We start from the raw sequence: 23756 nt of genomic DNA, 5'->3' as shown, positions 1-23756 counted from the left end.
GCCTGGTTCACACCGGACGCCGAAGCGACGCGGAACGGAAAATCACACGCGGCCCGGCGCCTGCCTGTTCACACCAGACGCGTATTCTCCGCGGCGGTCGACAAGCGCTTCTGCTCAGTTGTTGTTTATTCAGAGCTATTTTTTACATCATGGGTAAGTAAATAACCTCATAAAATGAATACACCATGTTTCTGTAACCAAGAAGTTTGTACACTTCTTTTATTAGAGACACACGCAGCCAGAGAGAGAGAATATGGTAGACAGTAGTAGTGTATACCGTTGAAATATGCATCCTCTCTTCAAATTTATTAAATCTATTTTGTTGTGTTTTTTCTTTGTTTGTTTTCATCTTTCTAGTCTGTTTAGATACACAAATATGATCGCATTTGTCACTCGCGGTATTTTAATTTTTGAAAATTGCTTATATTTTGACAATTGACCGGATGTCTCGTGTTTCTTGTTGTGACTTCCTGCCGGAATTGACGTGGATCACTCGCGGTCGCGCAAAAAATAGACGACAGGTGAACGACACCATAGGTTAACATGGGCGCCGAAAGGAAGCGGCCTCCGTTCCGCGCCGCTTCTGCGTCGCTTCGGCGTCCGGTGTGAATCAGGCCTAACGCCGGTTTCACACCGCAAGCGTCAGCGACGCGTGAGCAGCGCGTATTTTTTTCGGCGTCCATGTTAACCAATGAGTGCATTCACACCAGGAGCAGGAGCGTCGCGTGAACAGCAGTGCAGCGGGTCTATTTTTGCTGCGCCGCTTACGCTGAATTAAAGTGACTATGCATTGATCATGGCCAAAATACACTGCAGTTTTATCCAAAAAGTGCATTGATGATATCTATTGTGTTTTAAACAGTCAATCAAATGACCAACATTAATTTAAAAAGAAAACAAATGTCCAAAAACAAACTTGTTGCCAGAACAATAAAAACAAAGATGAACCAAAAGTTATATAAATGAAATTATTAATAAAATAAGCTTCTTGACAAGTCTTTTCTCTTAAATGTATTTGAAAACGAAATAAAGCAATGCCAACTTATCCATTATAGAGCACTCTGTCTGTACACGTGACAAACGCTGCCAGTGTGAAAGCAAAACACGCGTGTCCTGCTCCTGCTCACCATACGCACTGCTCCTGTGCTGCTAACGCGTGCAGTGTGAAACCGGTGTAATGCTGGGGACACACGACTAGCTGACACATTCTCTGACTGTTTTCATCACAGCAGATTTTAAACACCGACTTTGAACACAGACTGAACGCGCTGAACACGCGTTTGTTCATGATCAGTCATCAAATTACATTCATAACCGGCCTTAAAGTGTGTCCTCGGCTCGGCTTTATGCAGTTATTAGAGAGAGATGTTGCAATAATGAGACAGAGAAGCATGTGCGTCAATATTATTATTTATTTATTAATTCAATTCGTTTTAATTAATTAGTTCGTTCTTTTTTCTTCTATTATTGACAGATGACAGTAGACTAGCCAAATAAATGGAAAAAAAAAAGCCTTTTAACAAGTTAGGCCTATCAATAATTATTTATTTGTTATATTATCTGCAATAAAAATCCGTGCTGCAGGACTATACATTTATTTAGCCTATATTCAGTTTAATTTTCTATTGATTATAGATAGGAATATACCTACTTTATTAAAATTAAACTGCATGTTTCCATTGATTGTGAAGCTAGACATTGAAAATTGCAGCTCAAGCGCATGGGGCTAAATGCTTTTTCTTGTTATGAATTGTATCCTATTTTCCGTTATTACCGTTAACTACGCGAAGTGATATGGATCTGTAATGCGGTCAAGACCTGCCTGGAACTACTTTAGCTGTGCGTTTCCCTGAAAATAATGCACACCTTAGAACGTTCGTCAACCAATCAGATTCAAGCATTCAACGGCCCTGTAGTATAACAGGAAATAATATTATAAACAGGGGCATAGCCATCATTTCAAAAGTGAGGGGGACAGAATGTCAAGTGTAATACCAGTTTTTTTTCAGACTTTTGTTGACAGGTTTTTGCTTAATTAATTTATTTTTAAAGCAATAAAACAAAAAGAAAGAAAGAAAGATGTTCAGTACTTTATATTGCACATGCAGGCTTTTTCCTGGCTCAAAACTAGGCGGAGGTGGTAAAATCCTGATCATTGTAACGACAATGAGAAGAAACCAACCACAGACTAATTTTCTTCCAGAAAATTAATTCAAACTCTCTACTTCCTGCCGAACAAAAGAGAAGATTTGTTGCCAAAACACTGACTGATTGAGAGAATCCCACAATTAAGAGGTCCCATGATACAAACAGATTTCAGCAGGAAACACTCATGACATCAGGGCTGTCTCAAGCCCATACACTTTGCACACCAAGAGACATACACCTATCAAAGTCCATAAAACTCACCATCCCGGCGCCAGAGAGTCTGCAAAAGACCCTTCTAATGACCAAACTAACGGAAAAGCTTGTCAATATGAGGGGTTTTTTAAAAGACAGATTGGTTCAGAAATGGCACAACAACATTCCTGACCCCTCCCCCGTTGAGACCTCTGAACGAACAAACAGAGTTCTTTCTCTCTAAACCAGAAAACAGAGTCTTCCTACAGTATACGTAAAACTCATTCAAGAACAATTTTCAACGGACTTAAAAACATCATACATCATTCTAGGTGTTTCTACAATACATGTGTCCATTTGATATGCTTTAATCCCATATAATTCATGTAATTGTTATAATTATTAGATGTGTGAATGAAAGTGTGTACTGTTTCATATCAATGCTATCTTACGAACACAACTAGCAAGATGGCTGGAATTAAATCTGTGTAAAATGTTTCGCATTCTTATAATACTAATGATGGCTAAACTGTAGCCTCTGTTCTCTCTGCTAGTAAGGAGATCCCAGATAACGCATGATTTATGACTTTGAAAACAAAGCCAGTGTCTAATTGGTCCGATCTCTTCAGGAGGGGGGACAAACTTTGAGTTTAAAAATCTTAGACAGAAACAAAGCTCTCTCTCTCTCTGTGCTCTCGCTCTCTGGGTTCACCCTCAAGAAACGCTCTGCTATCACTCTCAAGAAGTGTGGTGCAGAACCAAAAAATGCAGCGGGAGATGAAGACCTAAACCAGATCAGTAACAATGTAGACACGAAGAGAAGGAACCCAAATTAAGATCAGAAGAACGGGCTCAACAGCCTTATTCAAGCCATCTTACTAGCCTACTCTCTTCTCAATTTCTTTTCTTTTCTGAGTCATCATTTCTTTTCCGTTGAAAGCCTCTGTTTTAAGTTAAGCTTTGCTGCAAAGTTTCGGTCCACGATTCACGGCTGCAACGCACGCTTTCAACTTCAAAGACTTTCATCCATCCTCTAGCAGCTCCAGCACACCACATGACTGGAACGCCGCAGACCCAGGCACAAGGAGACCTTATTTTTAGAAGTTTTACGCAACGAAGGGAATTCCCAAAAAGGAACGCAAAGACAAGCAAGTACCTCCAGACTAAAAGCTGCACTGGTGTATTGATATAAATTTAATAACCTGTCTAAGAAACGATAGAAGGGTTAATTAATGATTGATGGTTCGTTCCAGGTCATGTCTTATAAGTGCATAGAATCGTGAGATTTCATCATCTCACTCTTTCCTCACTCTCTTCCTTTCTGCAACTCGTATGAATGTGTGTGTGTGTTTGTTTTAGAGATTAGCTTTATGTGTTAGTATATAATCAATAAAGTATTGTTTGTATTTGAAAAGAGATTACTTGTGTATCTGCTTATGAATTTATTGTCTTGAACTTCGATCTAAGTTATCTATGCTTTTACCCTTGATTATTTCTTAATTTATTGTTAGCTGGGGATTCTTCTTTCTTGGCCAGGAAGATATTATATTTCCTAGAGTTAATAACTGTTTATGCTTTCTGTTCATTGGATGAACTGATAGACTGATCATACTATTGATTCTGCTACAGTAAATTCTGAAAATAAATAAATTATTAATTATTGATCATAATTCGTTATGAATAATAATTAATAAGATTTATACGGGCGTATAAACGCTACATCATGTATTTTAATAATAAGATAATTAAATTTGTATTTTTCATAGACCATCATACTGTGTTTGTGGGTGGAGGTTGGTACCTCTAGGGGGGTCCAGGGGCATGCCCCCCTGGAAGAAATTTTGTACATTTTAAAGATAAATTCATTAATCTGGTGCACTTTGAGTCACCCGAATCTGCTGTTAAAAATAAATAATCCTCCCGCAAACCGCCCAAACCGATCATCACAATTACAATAATTCAAATTCTCAGTGTTAAGCATGATAATATGGTAAAATGTCACACTGAAGTAGGCTGCTTTAAAAATAACATTTACTTAAAATAAAAGTTCTTCTTTTGGCAAAATTACATTTCCTATAGACTAAACAGAGGCTCCCTTCAAACTTAAATTGTCAATGTTTCATTACATCACTGTTGGAAAACACTCTTATCAGAATATGTTTTTTACCTTTATAAAGGGCATTTTTTCCTTAATTTTATTAAATGTAGCCTATGCTCCATCTTTCATTTCAAACTAAAACAGCGAAACTTTTTTACAATCAGTGTATTATCAACTACAGGCAATCACTCACCACTTAACATTAAATTAAATCAAATCAGAATCATCCTTGCATTATCTGTGATTCCCTATTTATTATTAATATTATTAATATAATACTATTTATTATCTATCTATCTATCTATCTATCTATCTATCTATCTATCCTATCTGTCTGTCTGTCTGTCTTACTAAACTAAAACTTTCCAATTGAAAACCTTCAAACTTCAAGCTTTTAAAACTACTTCAAACTTTCTGGTTAGGCTTTTTCAAGAGAACTTAAAGTTTGTCATCACGTACATGTTACAACGCTGCCTGATTCAAGCAGGCTGTTAATGCATGAAAATACAAACTCAGCATTAACAATCACCATGTTTATTCTAATTTGAAGGGCTTTGATAACAAGCATGGGCGAGCATGATGCGAGCATGGGCGTGTCGTGATGCTTGAGTGACTGATTATTACCATGGAAACGTGAAAGTTACTTTACGTATGTAGACTATCCTTGACTCTTTGGATTTTAAATCTCGATGTAGGCTATACACACCCGCGAAAACCTCAGCTTGTCGTGGACAAAAAAGTGCGGGGGACGAATTTACATTTTATAAAAAGTGTGTGTGGGGGGGGGGGGGGGGGGGGGGACGTCCCCCGCGTAATCTACGCCCATGATTATAAAATAACATAATAGAGTCAGGTTTCCGGGTGGCCGCTTCCGACTGTGTTCCAATAAAACGTACGAGTCCCAGTCACGCCGACCCCGTCTTCTTCCTTCCATACACTGAACCTCATTACAATGGCCCTTAAAGAATGTTAAAAAATTGTAAATGGCCCTTGATAGGAAAAAGGTTCCCCACCCCTGCTATAAAGCCTATGTCTATAAAGTTAGAAAATACAATATAAAGTTTTCTTTTGTCAAATGTAATTGCAGCACTACAAAAAAAATGGACTATAAATAATTCAATATTTAGTCAATAAAGCTTTGAAGCTTCTTATGAATAGAATTATGATGACATAAGGTATGATAATAAATAATACCTTTGCGATGGTACTTGGCTCTCGTGGTTTGAAAAGCCAGCTGTGTATTTCACACACTGATGTCTGTGTGTGTGTGTGTGTGTGTGTGTGTGTGTGTGTGTGTGTGTGTGTGTGTGTGTGTGTGTCGGTCAGTTTGACAGGCTACATCTTTCAATACCGGGCCTGAACATGACGGACTCTGAAAACATTATGCAAGAACACTAAGTAAAAACACTGGGATTATTCATCATGAATCAAACTGCAATTAACGTTTTAATAAGTATTTTTTTACATTACTCACAGTTTGGGGCGTCGTTGTTGGGTCCAGAATAGTCGGCACGGCCTGATCTCTGAGCTAAAGTGTTCTGGCTAAGCCAGCATCATACAGTCATCCGTGAAGAGTAGTGAACACACGCGTAAATTAACACTGACGTGACTGGGACACCCTCAAAAAATAAACTGAATCCATTTTTCCCTGACAGGATCCTCCGGCAGCGTATTATTCAGACATGCTGTTTTTCCACAGAACCAGGAACACGGGACACACAAAATCTTACTGTAAACAGGCACTTCTTCAGCCCCGAAATCAGGCGTAGTTAACGCGAGGTGACGTCAGCTAGCACCCTTAGGATCCACGACCAGCCGTGTTTGAAGCTCTTATAAATAATAAATACTTGTTTTATAGTAGGGAGGACATCTTTAGCTATGAAACTTGCAGGAAGTTTTAAATGGTACAAAGATTGTACCTTTTATATGCCAAAAGATCAAGGCAAATCTGGTTTCTCATGTCATGACCCCTTTAAATGATCTGATTAGACAAAAAACACTCACAACTACAAATTAATAAAATAACACTAGATCATACAATTATTATTTTGTTATGATTTATATTTGGTATCTAATAACTCTTAGATTATATTTAATGGTCTGCACCTTCCATTCAAACATTTTCAATAGGTTTTTTTTCAAAAGGTGACATTAAAGATAGTTGTGTTTGTTCTCTTTTATTTACACTTTCAGTACCTATTCACAAATACAGTATCCATAATTGTTTAAGTTGACTCTTTTTTTTATTTTTTTTTTAAAAACCTCTGTGTCATTTTCTCTATCATTACTCTCCAGAGAGCAAACAGCGTGTTTATGATGAACTGACAGTATAGGGAGCGAAATGAGACGCACTGTTTCTGTTAGTCGCGTGTGGATGCGCTTTACTCACACAGACTGTTCATTAATGCTATTTATGTACTCTACTAAAAAAGCAATGCTCATTACTGCTATTAAAAAAAATACAGTGTTATATTAATTAACAATTAACTTATTTCACAGTTTTCCATAAGTGTTTGAACAGGGTGTATTGATTTAAACACTTTAGATGATTAAAAACACAAACCTTTTTTTTTCCAGCAGAATCGCATATGCAGGAGCGCGGCGCAGCCTTATGACGTCATGTCACCACACCAAAATAAAAGTCCCGTTCAAAATATAATATAATAGAAATTCACATACAGAAAACATATTCAAATGATACATGATTTAATGTATGAATTACAGACAGATTTCCAAAGCTTTCAACACCACTGAGATTTTTCCAAAAGCTTCTGGCTTAGATAACAAATTATAAAACAAACTACAGCGCATTTGTGATATTCTCAATCATGAATAGTCAAGTACTTTGATCTTCATTTTATAAAAGATTGAAAAGAACTAAATACCTAAATATTTTATATTTAATATAAATATTTATATCTATACATTTAAATATTTTAAACAAATTAAGAATTTTGATAACAAAATCAAATTTGTGATAGGAAAGAAATCTTACTACTTTTGATGTAATTTATTAACTAAAGTAGAGTCCTTATCATGATGTACATCTTATTCCATCTCAGTTTCTCCACAGAATATAAGGGCAAAACAAAACTATGTGTGGAAAAACAAAGTGGATTGTAGTAAAGGGCCATGACCCTGAAGAAATAGCTCCTTTAACACAAGCAATTTGATTATACAAGTTGTATATATATATATATATATATATATATATATATATATATATATATATAGTATATTTACTTTGTTACAGTCAGAAAGTGAAAAACATCTAATGAAAATAAAACATTGTTAGAAGAAGGTATCCTGCAGGATTTTCATTTTTTCTGCCGGATTTTTCACTTGTACTGCACATCAGTCCTGCAGGAATTATAAAATCCTGCAGGATTTTTAAAAAATTCTGCAGGAATTATACAGTCCTGCAGGATTTTTCACTTGTGTTGGATGTTCCTGCATGTTTCTGTTGTACTGAAGGTTCATTGTAGAACATGTAGGAATGTCCTGCACATACTGCGCTGTACAGCACAAGTGAAAAATCATACAGGAATTTTAAAAAAAAATCCTGCAGGACTGTCGTGCACCTCACGCAGAAACAAAATGTTTGCTTACAGGAGTTTTCCCTGTAAATGAAAAATAAATAAGTCAAAAAATAAATATAAAAAAACCCTACAGGTTTTGGATTCAGGATAGGCTATGTCTAGACTAGAGAAAAAAACTCTGATAGTTGCTGTAGTTTTATTCATACAATTTTTATTTAATTAGATTCAAGTACATTTCATGGAACTATTTTTGATATATTATGCTCTGGCTGTTGGCAGCAATGAGACAAAACAATGAGTCTTAACAAGTAAATTAAAAAAAATTAAGAGTAAGAATAAATAGGCAATTATATATATATATAAAAAAAATCATTTCTCTAAATCATTTCAAAATTATACATTTATGCAAACATTCACGACATGTCAACATTCAAGAGATATGAGTCTGTATACTGTACATTTTTACCTTTTATAACATGAAGATGCAGCTATTTTGTTTTTAATCCAACTCCCATCTATTTGGTTGGATGCAAAAAAAAATTATTTGCAAGACCTGGTAGGTCCTTGAGGTAGACACAGGTTGAATGTATGTCTGTGCATTTGATAAGTTCAACTGAGTCAATCCCTCTTTCTTTTAAAATGCTTGTTGCTGTTATCCCTGATTCTCTGTCTTTGCTGATGTCATTACTTGTTGTTTTCATAACATCAATGAAGGCATGACCCTCTCCTTGCGCATTGCCTACGTCTATAAATGATCGTACTAATGCTATAGACCCATGTTTGGTTTGAACTGCATGGTTGATTCTTTTAGATAAAGATTTTGCTCCTTTTGAATGAATTCGCTTGCCATTAACCACAGCCCTAGAATAAAAACTGAAAGCTTTATTTGCACTAAAACCTGACTCTTGAAGGATATGAGACTCTCTTGGGGTTGGCTGTCGTACTTGTGGGCATCCAAGAAACATCACGCTAGAACTACTAATACACTTTGTCACAATATTGGTGCCTCCCAACATTTTTTCAACAAAGCTTTTGCTTTGCTGTGTTTGTTCATCATTGAATACAGCAGCAATGAGTCGTGGAACATGTTGGTAAAGGTTAAACATGTTAACAATTTGTTCTGCTACAGCTTGTGTGCCATGAAAGAGTTTCTGAAGGTGTCCATTCTGGGACTCATATAAGAATGCACTGTGACTCCATAAAGGACCCCAATTTTTCACAGATGCTGCTGCATGTACAAGTATGTGGACATTATAAGACACATGACACTTTCCATACTGAGACTCAAAACGGCCCACAAATGCTTTTAAAAGGCCATCAGCTTTGTCAATGTCGTGGGGGGGAATTGAATCTTGAAGGAGAATGTATGTAGCCTGTACTAGAAGTAGTAAATGGTCAAGATATTGTCTAGGTAAAATGCCCGAACAAACAGGGAAGGCTGTAAAATAAGAGAAAGTGTCTGTATTCCGAAGCTTTCCAATATTTACGCAAAGAAATTGAACGGGGTGGTCATGTTATACTTGTAGGTGGTTTAATGGCAAGTAACCTTCTTTCAATCTGCTCGATTTCTCTTCCAATGTACCAAGGCTCTGTATGGTATTTGGAGTCAAACCACAGGGTAGTCAGCTGGCGACAAACACCAAGGCTGCGTCCAAACCGCATACTCAATGAGTAGGTTAATTTCAATAAGTACTTACTTAACGAGCGCTAAAAGAGTAGGTACTTTATAGCCAGATCTCGTTGAGTATGAATGCGATCCGGACATCATCCACCATGTTGACGTTATCATGTGACCTATGACGTTATCACCAGGGGCGTAGCAACTGGGGGGGACACGTCCCCCTCACTTTTAGAAACAGGTGATTCTGTCCCCCGCATTTTTTTGACCGAGCGCCAATATTTCCGCCCGTGTTCTCTGATTTGTTACTTAGACTTGAGTGAACTAACATTCAGCCAATCACAGCGCAAATCATCTATTGGGCGTGTCTGCTATGAGCTTCAAATCTCTTGTTTCTCTTGCGAATTTTCGTTCGTTGTTTAGTCACTTTGCTGTTTGGCCGTCTGGGGTAAAATGAACCCCAGAAAAAAGCAGACGACATAACATCCTTTTTTTAAACACGCACTGCAAGTGTATGTCGCGATGACATGAATCACGCGTAAAGTTTCCTTGTTGATTTAACCAACTGTAAGTAACGCAGTAAGACAACAGAACCCGTATGGACCTCGTCCCGTCGCACCGGATTGTGCCGAGTGTGTGTTAAATGCTCTCCTACTTGTCGCTTTGGATAAAAGCATCTGCTAAATGAGACATAACAGATTATTCCCATCAGGTACGCAACGTCATAAGACGTTGATATTTGGTTAAATTTCGGTTGTGACGTCGGGTGACAAATAATATTAAAACTTTGTAAATACATTGATTTAGGTTTTATTGATATATTTAATAAAATCTCTGTTGTATAAAATTAGGGGGAAAATGCCCTTTATAAAAGGTACAAAAAATGAGTGTTTTCAAACAGTGATGTAATGAAACATTGACAATTTAAGTTTGAAGGGAGTAAAGCCTCTGTTTATGCTACTAAGGAAATGTAATTTTGCCAAAAGAAGAACTTTTATTTTAAATAAATGTTCATTTTAAATCAGCCTACTTCAGTGTGATGTTACCATATTATCATGCTTAACACTGAGAATTTGAATATTTTTGTAATGTGATGATCAGATGCAGATAACTAATTTTGGGCGGTTTTCGGGTGGATTATTTATTTGTAACAGTGGATTTGGGTGACTCAAAGTGCACCGGATTAATGAATTTATCTTTAAAATGTACAAATTTTCTTACGGGGGGGCATGCCCCCGGACCCCCCTAGAGGTACCAAGCTCCACCCACAAAAATAATGTGGGAAACACATTAGGGTATATAATGATCTACAAAAAATACACATTTTCATTATTAGGATTTTACCACCTCCGCCTCATTTTGAGCCTGGAAAAACCCTGTTATGAACATCACCTTTGGGTCACATCTTATGGTCACATACAGCTTTTGTCCCCCCCACTTTTAGAATGGCTGCTACGCCCCTGGTTATCACAAGCGCAACAATTTAAAAATTATGAGCAACAGGTTCACTGACATCTCACTGCATCAGTACAACCTAACTAGAACGGTTTTCATCAGCGTCTGAAATGGTTGGCATGTCTGCAATAGTTAGACGAATGTGTGCACAAAGGAGACGTCAGGCAGCTGCTCGGAGATCTCGCCTTTGGAGAAGACTTATGATTTCATACTCAAACAAAGCAAGTATTACTACTTAAAAAAATAAGATTACCCCAGAATGAATTGCATTACTAGCCCACCCCAACACTTATGCACAATAATAATAATGACAAATGCTGACCAGCACTTAATTATATAACATTTTCTTAATTAAAAGGATATATTTTGGTAAAACAAGCAAATTGTATTGTCATATGATATAGATGTATGAATACACACTAGACAAATGCAGCTGATGTGAATACATACAATTTCATTGATTGATTAATGCAATAATTCATGAAATGAATATTTTATTGAAACATGAATAAATATTTAATATGAAACATGAATAAAAATAAGTAAATGAATGAATAAAAGATATCATATCATCACAGTAAATAAATACATATACAAGTCAATACCATATGAAACATTGTTTTATTCAAGCTTTTTGTTCTAACATACTATCACATATTTACAGGCGGTGAACCCCACATCATACTGCCATCTCAACAGAGCTGTTCCCATTCTGCGGCTCTATTTTGATGAAGCGGCTGACCACCGTGCCCACCTTCGCCTGTCTCTGCCGTCCATCATGTCCCTCATTGCTGCAGTCAGACTGGGATCTGACCATGAATGGGAACGGGAGATTGAGGTGCTTGTGTTCCTGCACTGGCTGGCCCATGCAGCATCCATCAGGGTGGTGTCGCAGACCTTCGACATCCCAAATACCTCTGTGTATAACATTGTGCACAGAATGAGCAAGGCCATCATGGGAATTTTGAGGAGGGTGATTTGCTTTCCGACCGGAGATGACCTGGAGGCAGTGGGAGCAGGATTTGCACAGCTGGCTGGGTCACCAGCTTTCAGTAGAGCAGTTGGTGCAATAGACGGCTGTCATATCCGTATCAAACCTCCAGCAAATAACTCCCACTGTTACTTCAACAGGAAGCTGTTTCACTCCATCCAACTCCAGGCCATCACTGATCACCGGGGGAAATTCCTTGATGTCTTTGTGGGATATCCTGGGTCTGTGCACGATGCCAGGGTGCTGAGGAACAGCCCTGAGTATGCTGGCAGCCTTTATCCTCCTGCAGGCAAGTGCATCCTCGGGGATGGAGGCTATCCTTGCCTGAGTGCCCCCATCTGCCTCATCACCCCGTACAGAGAGCCGGTGCAGAACCCTGTGCAGGCTCGTTTCAACAGCAAGCACTCCCGTGCCCGCAACATCGTGGAGAGAGCTTTTGGGATGCTGAAGACACGCTGGCGCTGCATTTTCTTCAAGGCCTTGGAGGTGAGCCCTGCGTTTGTGCCTGAGGTTGTTGCGTGCTGCGCTGTGCTTCACAATCTCGCTCTAGTCAATGGGGACATCGTTGAGCCAGAGGATGAGGATGACCATGATGACGGCCTCCCTGATCCCCACAACCTTGCAGCAAGAGTGGGAGAACATGTGCGGGACAATCTGGCTGCTGCGGTGTCTGCTCCAAACATCCCTGTGCCTGCTCTCCATGAGCACGACTACCTTTAAAACATTTAAGAAGATTAAAATGTTTTACAATTCATGTTGTCAGCTTTCCGTTACTTGCCAAATGTAATTTTATAGGTTTACAATTACATGCAAATATTTGTTAGAGCTTTACTACCTTTGTGGTGTAGTGGGCTAAACCCACTGAACTGGTTAGCAGACGATTGCTGGTCGATCAGCAAGGCTCTTTACTCCAGGCTGGCCCAGGGTCATTGTCCCTGTAATAAATGCATTTAGTCACTTTGGATAAAAACTTCTGGCAAATGCATAAATGTGATTGATTTTTGTAAAGCTTTTTTTTTTTAAACGGTCTCAGGCATAAACGCTCAAAGCTGCTTATTTCGTAAAGGTATTACTATAATACAAAATGCATACATACATTTACTACAATTTATATTTGGTGGGTGAAAGGGTTAGTTCACCTCAACATATAAATACAGCCATTATTTATGTGCTTTCATGCTGTTAGATCCCTCTGTTTTTTATTGTTTAAAAACAAAATGGGATTTTTGTCAAGTTAGTTCTGCTGGTTTCATACAATATGTCAGTGGAGCCCAACTTTCAGAAGCTTCCTGGCATTTTGATGATGCTTTTGAAGCTTCTGAAAGTCTATTGAGTGGTATTGTATTAAACCAACAGTACAAACCTGACCAAAATCACCTTTTGTGTTCAGAAAAAAAACAAAAAAAACAGAGGGATCAAACAACATGAAGGGGAGTAAATAATGACTGAGATCCCGTTTACACGATGGGAAAACGCAGATATTTCCATGCGTTTTGGCCTGTCATTCACACGAAAACGCCGTTTTTATCCCAGAAAACGATTATTTCTAAAAACTCCGGCCAAAGTGGAGATTTCTGAAAACGCCGGTTATGTGTTGCCGTGTCAACTGGGAGAAACGGGGTTTTAGGTTCTCAAACGTCACATTATGTGCCAGAAAATGCTTATGTCATGAACCTCGAGCCATGTCTGTTGTTTTGAAAGGAACTGGAAGTCGCTCGTGCTATTCGTTGCTGTCGATTTTGAGGATTCTGATTGGCTTGCATGGCTTTATCCTTCTCCCTACACTGCCGCCCATAGGTTTGGCATAGTTATGATGGCGCTCGACGGCGTATTTATGCGGGTTAATGTAAACGACAACTTTTTTGAAAATGATGGGGGGGAAATATTCGTTTCTCTAAATACCCGGCTATGTGTAAATGTGGCCTGAATTATTTGCTTGGGTTCATTAACCCTTTTTTTGCTTGGGTTCACTAACCCTAGTTAATGCAAAACTTAAGGTAGTTTGTGTAAACAGTCTCAAGTTCATCTTAGGTCATGGAGGGCTATTGTCCAACCCTAATTATACACACCTGAATCAATTTAAACCAATTAATAACTGACTACTAGTAAATTACAGACAGGTGTGTTGGAACTGAACCCTCATGACCTGCCTTGAAAATCCCTGCATGAGCTCTGTGTTCATTTAGAAGTCATATAATACGCTCCAATAAAACTGTTGTTTTAAAGTGTTTTTTTTTTTTTTTTTTACATTACACCACACATTCACTAATTATTCATCACTTCATAAATATTTAATTTATGAATTTTATCACAATCTTAAAGTATCACTACATTTCTAGAAATCTATAATGTAGGCTACTGTGAATGCCTAGAAATTGTTTGTTTTATATACATAGTATTGTACAAAAGTCTTAGGCCACCATTTGTTGTTGTTGCACAGTACTGTGTGTGTATGTATATATATATAATTTGATTCATTTTAACCCAAATGTGTAAATGATCATAAGATGTTTTTTGTCATTGAATTTATTTTTTCGCAAGGATTTCAAGGACAGAAAGGAATTTTTCATCCCTTTCTTTTATTTCTTTATCTCTCCTTTCCTCTCTCTCGCTTGCCTCCCGGTGCCATCTCTCTTCTCTTTCTCTTACTTCTCTTTCTTGTCTTTCGTCTCTCCCGTTCTCTCCTCCATTTCTCTCCACAGTCTCTCCTCCCTCTCAGCTGCTTTCCTCTCTCTCTCCTCTTCCCTCTCCTCCATCTCCTGGATCAGGTCCTCCAGATCTTTCACCCTTTTCCTGGCTCTTGCTGGCTCTGGCCTCACTGAGGATGAAGAGGCCACAGCAACATCCGGCCCACATGAGGCAACGAGGGCAGGAGGAGTGATGGAGGGTCTTCCCCCAATTGCCTCATCCATGGCAGCGTACCACTTCCAGGACTCCGGCCCCTCCATCCTCAGTGCTCACCCCTGTCTGTGGACATTTCAGATCCTGCAAAAATGCACAAGCATGATACAAAAGCAGTCATTTTAACATCACAATATTTAATCATTTCATTTCTGTATTAGAAGTAACAAAATTATCTTACTTTGTATTTTTGTTTAAGGTTTTCCCATTTTTTTTTTTACAAATGCTGCAGTCATCCTGCCTTGCAGGTCCTGCTCCACCACAAAAGATCTGCAGCAAATGCAGAGAAATCAAGGATCAAAAAAGTGCTGTAATATCTCTGTTGAAATACACTACAAATAAACAATTAAATAGATGTTTAATTATTTCTGTATACTCACTCAAAGCCTTTGATGGCAGCATTCCGCTTTCCGATGAAGAGGGCTTCATGAGCCACTTATGTTTAGTTACTTTATGTAAATTTATTAAACATTCGTCTAATGAAAACAGTGTTGACAACAGTGAATTATCTTAAACAATAGTACACATACATAACTCAGATGTCTATTTCATATCTATTAGACGTAGAAATATGCAATTCTTATATTAGATTTTCTTACCAGATATTAAATAGACATTTAGTAATTGTATTTAAGATGCATACGGTTTAAAATGTATGCAAATCCACTTTGGAGACGTATGTGTCCTTACTGGAGCTCCTCTGTTAGCTAACTTATACATAATAAAATGTGATTTACAGCAAAATCACAAATTTACCATACTATATAGCGTCTTTACACCTTCAACAATTCAACAGTTTACTGTACAGTAGTTCAACACATGCGATCATTTGATTTGTAATACTCACATTTGAAAACACTCTCGTCCGTCATCCTTTCCGTCACGTTCGAGTATGACCTATCCTTCTTCTTCTTTTTTATGACGTATCCTCTCGCGTGGCCTCCTGGGATAGAAGAGTATCCATCGGTTGAGCACTCAAAAATCGGGCCGGAAGCAGTAAGCCATCCGGGAACTTCTCACCTACTCTTTTATGAATACTGATGTTTCGAACGTACTGCTTCCTTCACGTACTGTTTTCACCTACTATATAGTAGGAAAGTAGGCATATTGGAACGCACTTAAGTCCGAATCTCGCGATAATTAGTACGTCACCCAGGTAATTCTCCCCTACTCTTTTGGATTCGTACATACTTTTTCGCTCGCCTACTCTTTTTCCCATACTAAATAGTAGGGAAGTATGCGGTTTGGAACGCAGCACAAGTAATATGCCATGCATGTGTAGCAGATTGGGTATTTCCCTTTGTTTCTCCCCCTGGTGGAGAACTGAATTATCTGCCCAGTAAATTTAGTGGTGTCAGGTAACCGTCTGGTGACTAATTACCATGATTGCGCTCTAAATAAAAATGCAGCCTTCAAATGGCTGGGGATGTTACTTTTTGCATCCTGGTTGCCTGTTCCTAGTGGAGTCGTGTGGTTCGGGGCATTTAGTCTGCTCGTTGCGTGATCAGGTATGTGAATGAGCGGAACATGGAATGTGATTTTATAATATTAGTGTGTAATTTTAAAGTTTGTGTCCTGCAGTCACTACACAATTTGAGTGCAGCGAGAACCTGTACAGTCGTGTTAGAATCATTGAAAACGCAGTGAGTATGATCTCTTTTCTGGTGGATCGTTTCAGGTTTATAAAAAAAAGTTAATTTCACTGCTGTGTGTGCGTGCAGGTCGGAAGGAACGTGCATAACAGGCTTGCTTCCAGCTCTGAGCGGTGTAAGCTTATCTTTAATGGCAAGACGCACGGCCCCGGATTACGCTGCTGTTTTGTTTCTATTTTGAAGTTTTATTTTCATTAATGTCTTTGTTTTGTGGTATTTTCTTTTATTAGTAATTATTATAATCTGTATGATTTGATTTTCTTTCTTTGTTTATATAATTTGTAATGTAAGTGCTCGGGTCTCCTGTGGCCAATGGTAAAAAGGGTACTTTGCCCACCTCTCTTTTTGGGGGTATTGTGTTTAACACTTGAGTGTGTGTTTCTCATTCCCTTTCTAGTGTGCAACACCAGTGTGAGTGGTTGGTTGTAGTGAGCGATTACTGTTTGAGGCGGGGCAGGATTATATATATATATATTAGTATTTATATAGTTTTTAGCTCTTATAACACAGCCGCGTCCAAATGATCTGAGGGCTCGGCGGGTATAGATATACTAGATGTCGCCTTGGCTACGGTTCCGTTCCAATGAACTGCAGTAGCGAAGGCAACTTCTAGTGTATATATCTATACCTGCCCAAGGGCGGGTATAGATATATACACTAGATGTCGCTTGGCTACGGTTTCGTTCCAATGAACTGCAGTAACCAAGGCGACATCTAGTGTATATATCTATACCCGCCGAGCCCTCAGATCATTTGGACGCGGCTGTGTTATAAGAGCTAAAAACTATATAAATACTGTTCGTTTTCTCACACAAACCGCTCGTTTCGTGTCTTAGGCCATCAATGTGTACTTACGATGGGGAATTGTTTAATTTGGACGATGGGGAACTGTTTTATTTTGGACTTTGTGCAAGCTCTTTGAGTCAGTATCCATATACCTGCATGAAATGACTAACAGACAAGAACGGTTTGACCTAAAAATATCAAAATTGAAACTACTGCGGAAAAAAAGACACCTACATCTTGGATGCCCTTCAGGTAAGCTAAAACATACCAAAATTTAATTTCAAAGTGAACTATCCCTTTAACTTTGAAAAATAAAAAAAATAAAAAAGCCTATTCTCACATGAGCATCAGGGCAGTTCCTGTCAGATTTGCCGATATTGTCATCATTGGAAATGTTTTCCTATAAGTATGAAATTATAAACATACAGGAGCATGTTAGACATGGTTTCTTGACTACAACAAATGGCCATGAATTTATCACTGAAAATGTTTTTTAGGCCAACATTAAAACCTGAATTACTTCAACTATATCGGGAATAAGCCATGTCTTGTATGATCTTCTCTTTTTTGCTCCTGAAGAAGAAAAAAAAAAACAGATTTCTTGCTTATTTGATTAATGTAAGTCAATATGTAATTGTACAATAAGAAACATATTGCCTAAAATACAGTTATTTGCGTTCAGCAACCTATTATATTCTGTGTCCATCGCCTTTTTGTAGCTGCGGGAACAGGTGCCTCTTCATTTAAGTACACTTTATACTCCATATCCTTCAAAAAGAAACACGATAGTGTTATTTCTTTGTAAATATAATAAAGAATATATTTTTTGCATTACCCGAATAGCTTAATCCAAATGAGAACATTTCCTAAAAATGACTACAATAACGAATCTGGATATTTGACAAAATTGACTTAGTTAATTGGAAGACATATTTTATTTTAGAAGGCTATTTTTTTAAAGAAAAGAAAAGTTTGGTCGTAAAAGTCTTAGTGTTGTCTTTCACCCTGAAAAAGACGCTCGTGTAATTTACATGAAGAACCGGTAATTAATCTTTTATTTTAAAAAGAAAAGTTTGGTTGTGAAAGATTCTGTGTTTTAAGGAATCTGTTGAATAAGAGATATTTCACCCTGAAAAAGAAGCTCGTGTAATTTACATAAAGAACATAAAGACTTTTAGAGTTTTGTACACCTTTGGATTAATAATTATATATATATATATATATATATATATATATATATATATATATATTATATTATATTATATTATATATATATATATATATATATTATATATATATATATATATATATATATATATATATATATATATATATATATATATGAATATATATATATATATATATATATATATATATATATATATATATATATATATGAATATATATATATATATATATATATATATATATATATATATATATATATATATATATATATATGAATGTGTGTATGTATATATATACAGTACAGACCAAAAGTTTGGACACACCTTCTCATTCAAAGAGTTTTCTTTATTTTCATGACTATGAAAATTGTAGATTCACACTGAAGGCATCAAAACTATGAATTAACACATGTGGAATTATATACTTAACAAAAAAGTGTGAAACAACTGAAAATACGCCTTATATTCTAGTTTCTTCAAAGTAGCCACCTTTTGCTCTGATTACTGCTTCGCACACACTCTGCATTCTCTTGATGAGCTTCAAGAGGTAGTCACCTGAAATGGTTTTCACTTCACAGGTGTGCCCTGTCAGGTTTAATAAGTGGGATTTCTTGCCTTATAAATGGGGTTGGGATCATCAGTTGTGTTGTGCAGAAGTCATGTGGATACACAGCTGATAGTCCTACTGAATAGACTGTTAGAATTTGTATTATGGCAAGAAAAAAGCAGCTAAATAAAGAAAAACGAGTGGCCATCATTACTTTAAGAAATGAAGGTCAGTCAGTCCGAAAAATTGGGAAAACTTTGAAAGTGTCCCCAAGTGCAGTCGCAAAAACCATCAAGCGCTACAAAGAAACTGGCTCACATGAGGACCGCCCCAGGAAAGGAAGACCAAGAGTCACCTCTGCTGCGGAGGATAAGTTCATCCGAGTCACCAGCCTCAGACATCGCAGGTTAACAGCAGCTCAGATTAGAGACCAGGTCAATGCCACACAGAGTTCTAGCAGCAGACACATCTCTAGAACAACTGTTAAGAGGAGACTGTGTGAATCAGGTCTTCATGGTAGAATAGCTGCTAGGAAACCACTGCTAAGGACAGGCAACAAGCAGAAGAGACTTGTTTGGGCTAAAGAACACAAGGAATGGACATTAGACCAGTGAAAATCTGTGCTTTGGTCTGATGAGTCCAAATTTGAGATCTTTGGTTCCAACCACTGTGTCTTTGTGCGACGCAGAAAAGGTGAACGGATGGACTCTACATGCCTGGTTCCCACCGTGAAGCATGGAGGAGGAGGTGTGATGGTGTGGGGGTGCTTTGCTGGTGACACTGTTGGGGATTTATTCAAAATTGAAGGCATACTGAACCAGCATGGCTACCACAGCATCTTGCAGCGGCATGCTATTCCATCCGGTTTGCGTTTAGTTGGACCATCATTTATTTTTCAACAGGACAATGACCCCAAACACACCTCCAGGCTGTGTAAGGGCTATTTGACCAAGAAGGAGAGTGATGGGGTTCTGCGCCAGATGACCTGGCCTCCACAGTCACCGGACCTGAACCCAATCGAGATGGTTTGGGGTGAGCTGGACCGCAGAGTGAAGGCAAAAGGGCCAACAAGTGCTAAGCATCTCTGGGAACTCCTTCAAGACTGTTGGAAGACCATTTCAGGTGACTACCTCTTGAAGCTCATCAAGAGAATGCAGAGTGTGTGCGAAGCAGTAATCAGAGCAAAAGGTGGCTACTTTGAAGAAACTAGAATATAAGGCGTATTTTCAGTTGTTTCACACTTTTTTGTTAAGTATATAATTCCACATGTGTTAATTCATAGTTTTGATGCCTTCAGTGTGAATCTACAATTTTCATAGTCATGAAAATAAAGAAAACTCTTTGAATGAGAAGGTGTGTCCAAACTTTTGGTCTGTACTGTATATATATATACACTGAAAAAAACTACTTGTAAGATTTACTTAATAAAATCCTCGTAACAATTTGCACAAGTATATTTTAAGTAAATTTTACTGCCATAATATCAAGTACAACTTACGTGTCATTATCAAGTAAATTCTACTTAGTACTGAACGTAACGCTCATGAAGAAATTAAGTAAAAATGACCTATTTACATTTCATTTAGAAGCTATATTTATTTAAAGTAATTAAGTAAAGTTTATTTATTGTTTTATAATTAGGAAGCTTGCTTTTATGAATTTATGAAGTAAATCTTACCATTTAATGAAGTAAATAAGTAGATTTTATTTAATTTTTTTTGTTTTCATTTACTTAGTTTTATGAAATTATAATACTCCCTACATGTAAACATTGCTAATTTCTTTTTTATAAATAATCATGAACATAAATAAATTAACATTTTCTCTATATTTTTCACAAATCACACAATTAAAATACAATTAAACAGTTTATTTATTTTTCAGTCATAAAAAAATTCTTCATACAAAAATGGACATTCACAGTCATCTCTTGACACAGGTGCATTCAGTAAAACTTCAGAATTATACTGTAACCCTTGTTTTAAACATAATGTATTTAAAAAAAAATTCATGCAAAACATTCAACATTCAAAACAGCACTCTGAAATAGTGAACTTTAAAGAATACCATTACAACTTTAATGTATTAAAACATCAACAAATGAAAGTTTAAACAGTTCTATCATACCATAGCATTTAATACAACTTCATCTTCAATCTTTGAACTTTTGGGGAGAGTTTAAAGGACGAGTTTGGTATTTTACACTTAAAGCCCTGTTTTCAGATAGTTTCTGATGAAATAGAACGGTTAAGATTGAAATTTGGACACATGCTTCTGGCCCGAAAATTTTTGGTTTCTGTGCTAGCACCCCAGACAAAAAACATTTCCGTTGGCGGAGTAATACTGTACCTCACAGCACATCCAATACAAGTCAATGGAGTTAGACAAAAACTACGATAAAACCTGTTGGAAAGCATATTTTACAGCAATTTTTGTGTGAACATATCAGTGAACACCCGACCACTCGGTGAGTTTCACGTCTTTGTAAACGAAAGTTTAATGCGTTTTAGGAAGGATTGTTCCAGTGCACCTATGCATTCATCTTCGGAACACAAATTAAGATATTTTTGATGAAATCTGAGAGCTGGATCACTCCTCCACAGGCTTATGGACACCTTAAAGCTACACTGTGTGATTTTTACCCCCATCTAGCGGTGAAATTGTATATGACTACCCAGTGAATATTAGTTTCTGTTCCTCTCAATTCCGAGGGCGTTTTCACTCCTACGGTGGCTGTATTATTCCAAGATTAACATGGCTTCCAGTTATCGACTTCGTCCATGACAATAATAAACAATACGTCTAAAATGAATAAAACTACAGGACAGGTGTCAGGAGGTAAACGTCACCCTTGGAATCGGCTATCCCAGCATAATCAGATTAGGCTAACGTTACAATGTGTACAAAGTAAAAGCAATTAAAAATAACTAAAATTTACAGTGTCCTTTTTTTCATATAGCTTAAAAAATTGCGCCTTTAAAACTATTCATTACCTGTGATCCGTCGCAGCACAGATTTATGTTACAAGGTAAACAATACTTTTTCACCATTGAGGCAAGGATGAAGTTATACTAGAGGTCGTTCTGGGGTTATGCACAACCATGCTATGGTTAGACAAGCAACTATAAAACTTCGAATTTACACAAATGAATTACAACAGGCTGAATTACCTGTCGAGAAGAAAGCAGGCAACCTCGGCGTCTGTTTTAAAATCTTTTCTCCTCATGAGCTCTTTCCATCTGGGAAAAGTTACTCCAATATTGACTATGGTCTTGCTGATTTGTCTGTCGCGTTGACGTTTTAATCCTCTCTTTCAAATGTGAGCACGCACACACACACACACCACACTATCTTTCAAATCTGCCGGCACTCGCGAGCTCACGAGTAATCTCCCCCTCGCATTCGTCTCTGTGTCACTGAGTGAAAAACGCAAAAGGCGAAGCTTGAATTTACAGGTATGTCCCTCTTTGGCTAATGTAGTTTCAAGATGGAGGGGCAACATGGCGACTGGCATTCGAACCCCTCACCCGTATGTACTTTCAATGGCAGATTATAAACTTAAGAGAATACTTTATTACTTGAAAGAAGTAAATATACATTGAGCACATATATTTTTGAAAGAACTAAGTGTTTTTTGCTAAGAATCAACTAAAAAAGTTACACAGTGTAGCTTTAACTTGCTGGCCCAGAAAATGCATTAAAGACATTGTTAATATAGTCCAAGTGACTCCAGTGGCTCAATCTTAAGTTTATAAAGCGACGAGAATACTTTTTGTGCGCAAAAACAAACAAAAATAACGACTTTATTCCACTTTTCATTTCCTTCTCTCTGGGCCTCGAGTCTTTTCACGTAGTGTTTAAGTGTAGCGCGTCTGTGTTGTACGTCACACGTAGGCTCACTATTGGGCGACGCTGGTCATGTGTGTGATACGTGGCGACGAAAAAAGTATTCTCGTCGCTTTATAAACTTGAGATTGAGCCACTGGAGTCACTTGGACTATATTAACGATGTCTTTAATACATTTTCTGGGACAGCAAGTTATAGTGTCTTAGAAGCCTATGGAGGAGTGATCCAGCTCTCAGATTTAATCAAAAATATCTTAATTTGTGTTCCGAAGATTAACGAAAGTCTTACGGCGTTGGAACAACATGAGGGTGAGTAATTACTGACAGAATTTAAATTTTTGGGTGAACTAACCCTTTAAGTGTAAAATACCGAACTTGTCCTTTAAGAAGGATGGATACATCGATTGGATCTTCTCCATCAGCACCATGGACAACCAGTATTTTTAATGATGTGCTGAGAGATGTCACTGTAGCTGTCCTCCTGCATACAGTTTAGAAGAAAGAAAAAATATAATTATTTTGAGAAACAAAAATAGAAAGTGACTTCATTATCATAACAGAATGAACAAACACATAATCGAAACCATTTGGTCTTTTTTAGTATGTTAACCCTTTGATGCGTACGATTAAACCGGTGTGATTTATATGTGCATTTCAGGCATTTAAATACACCTAAGTATAGTTACCACACACAATGTGTAGGTAACTATAAAGTTTACTCTTTTTTTTTCTCCCACTTCACCGGCCTCTTACTTTTTGGGAAAAGTGGATGAATTTATGCGTTGTAAATCCAACA

At 37.4% G+C, this 23756-nt stretch overlaps 1 protein-coding gene and 1 long non-coding RNA gene across 2 annotated transcripts in view; one reads left to right on the top strand and one right to left on the bottom strand.

Annotated features, from left to right (window-relative positions):
- The window catches only part of LOC307157255 (uncharacterized protein), a 31410-nt gene extending 25706 nt beyond the window's left edge, over positions 1-5704 (bottom strand). The window contains exon 1 of the mRNA XM_079869122.1: positions 5633-5704. The gene's annotated coding sequence lies outside the window, so the exon portion shown is untranslated. The remainder of the gene's footprint in view (positions 1-5632) is intronic.
- A 10519-nt stretch (positions 5705-16223) lies between these two features.
- LOC307157825 lies at positions 16224-16837 on the top strand. Its single transcript, XR_013821090.1, has 3 exons — positions 16224-16450; positions 16524-16585; positions 16664-16837. It is a non-coding gene; the product is annotated as an uncharacterized lncRNA (long non-coding RNA).
- Positions 16838-23756: the final 6919 nt, after the last annotated feature.

The sequence above is a fragment of the Squalius cephalus genome, assembly GCF_949319135.1.
Source record: "Squalius cephalus genome assembly, chromosome: 4".
Lineage (NCBI taxonomy): Eukaryota > Metazoa > Chordata > Actinopteri > Cypriniformes > Leuciscidae > Squalius > Squalius cephalus.
The sequence above is the reverse complement of the archived record's forward strand: the minus strand, read 5'-3'. Positions and strand labels throughout refer to the sequence as shown.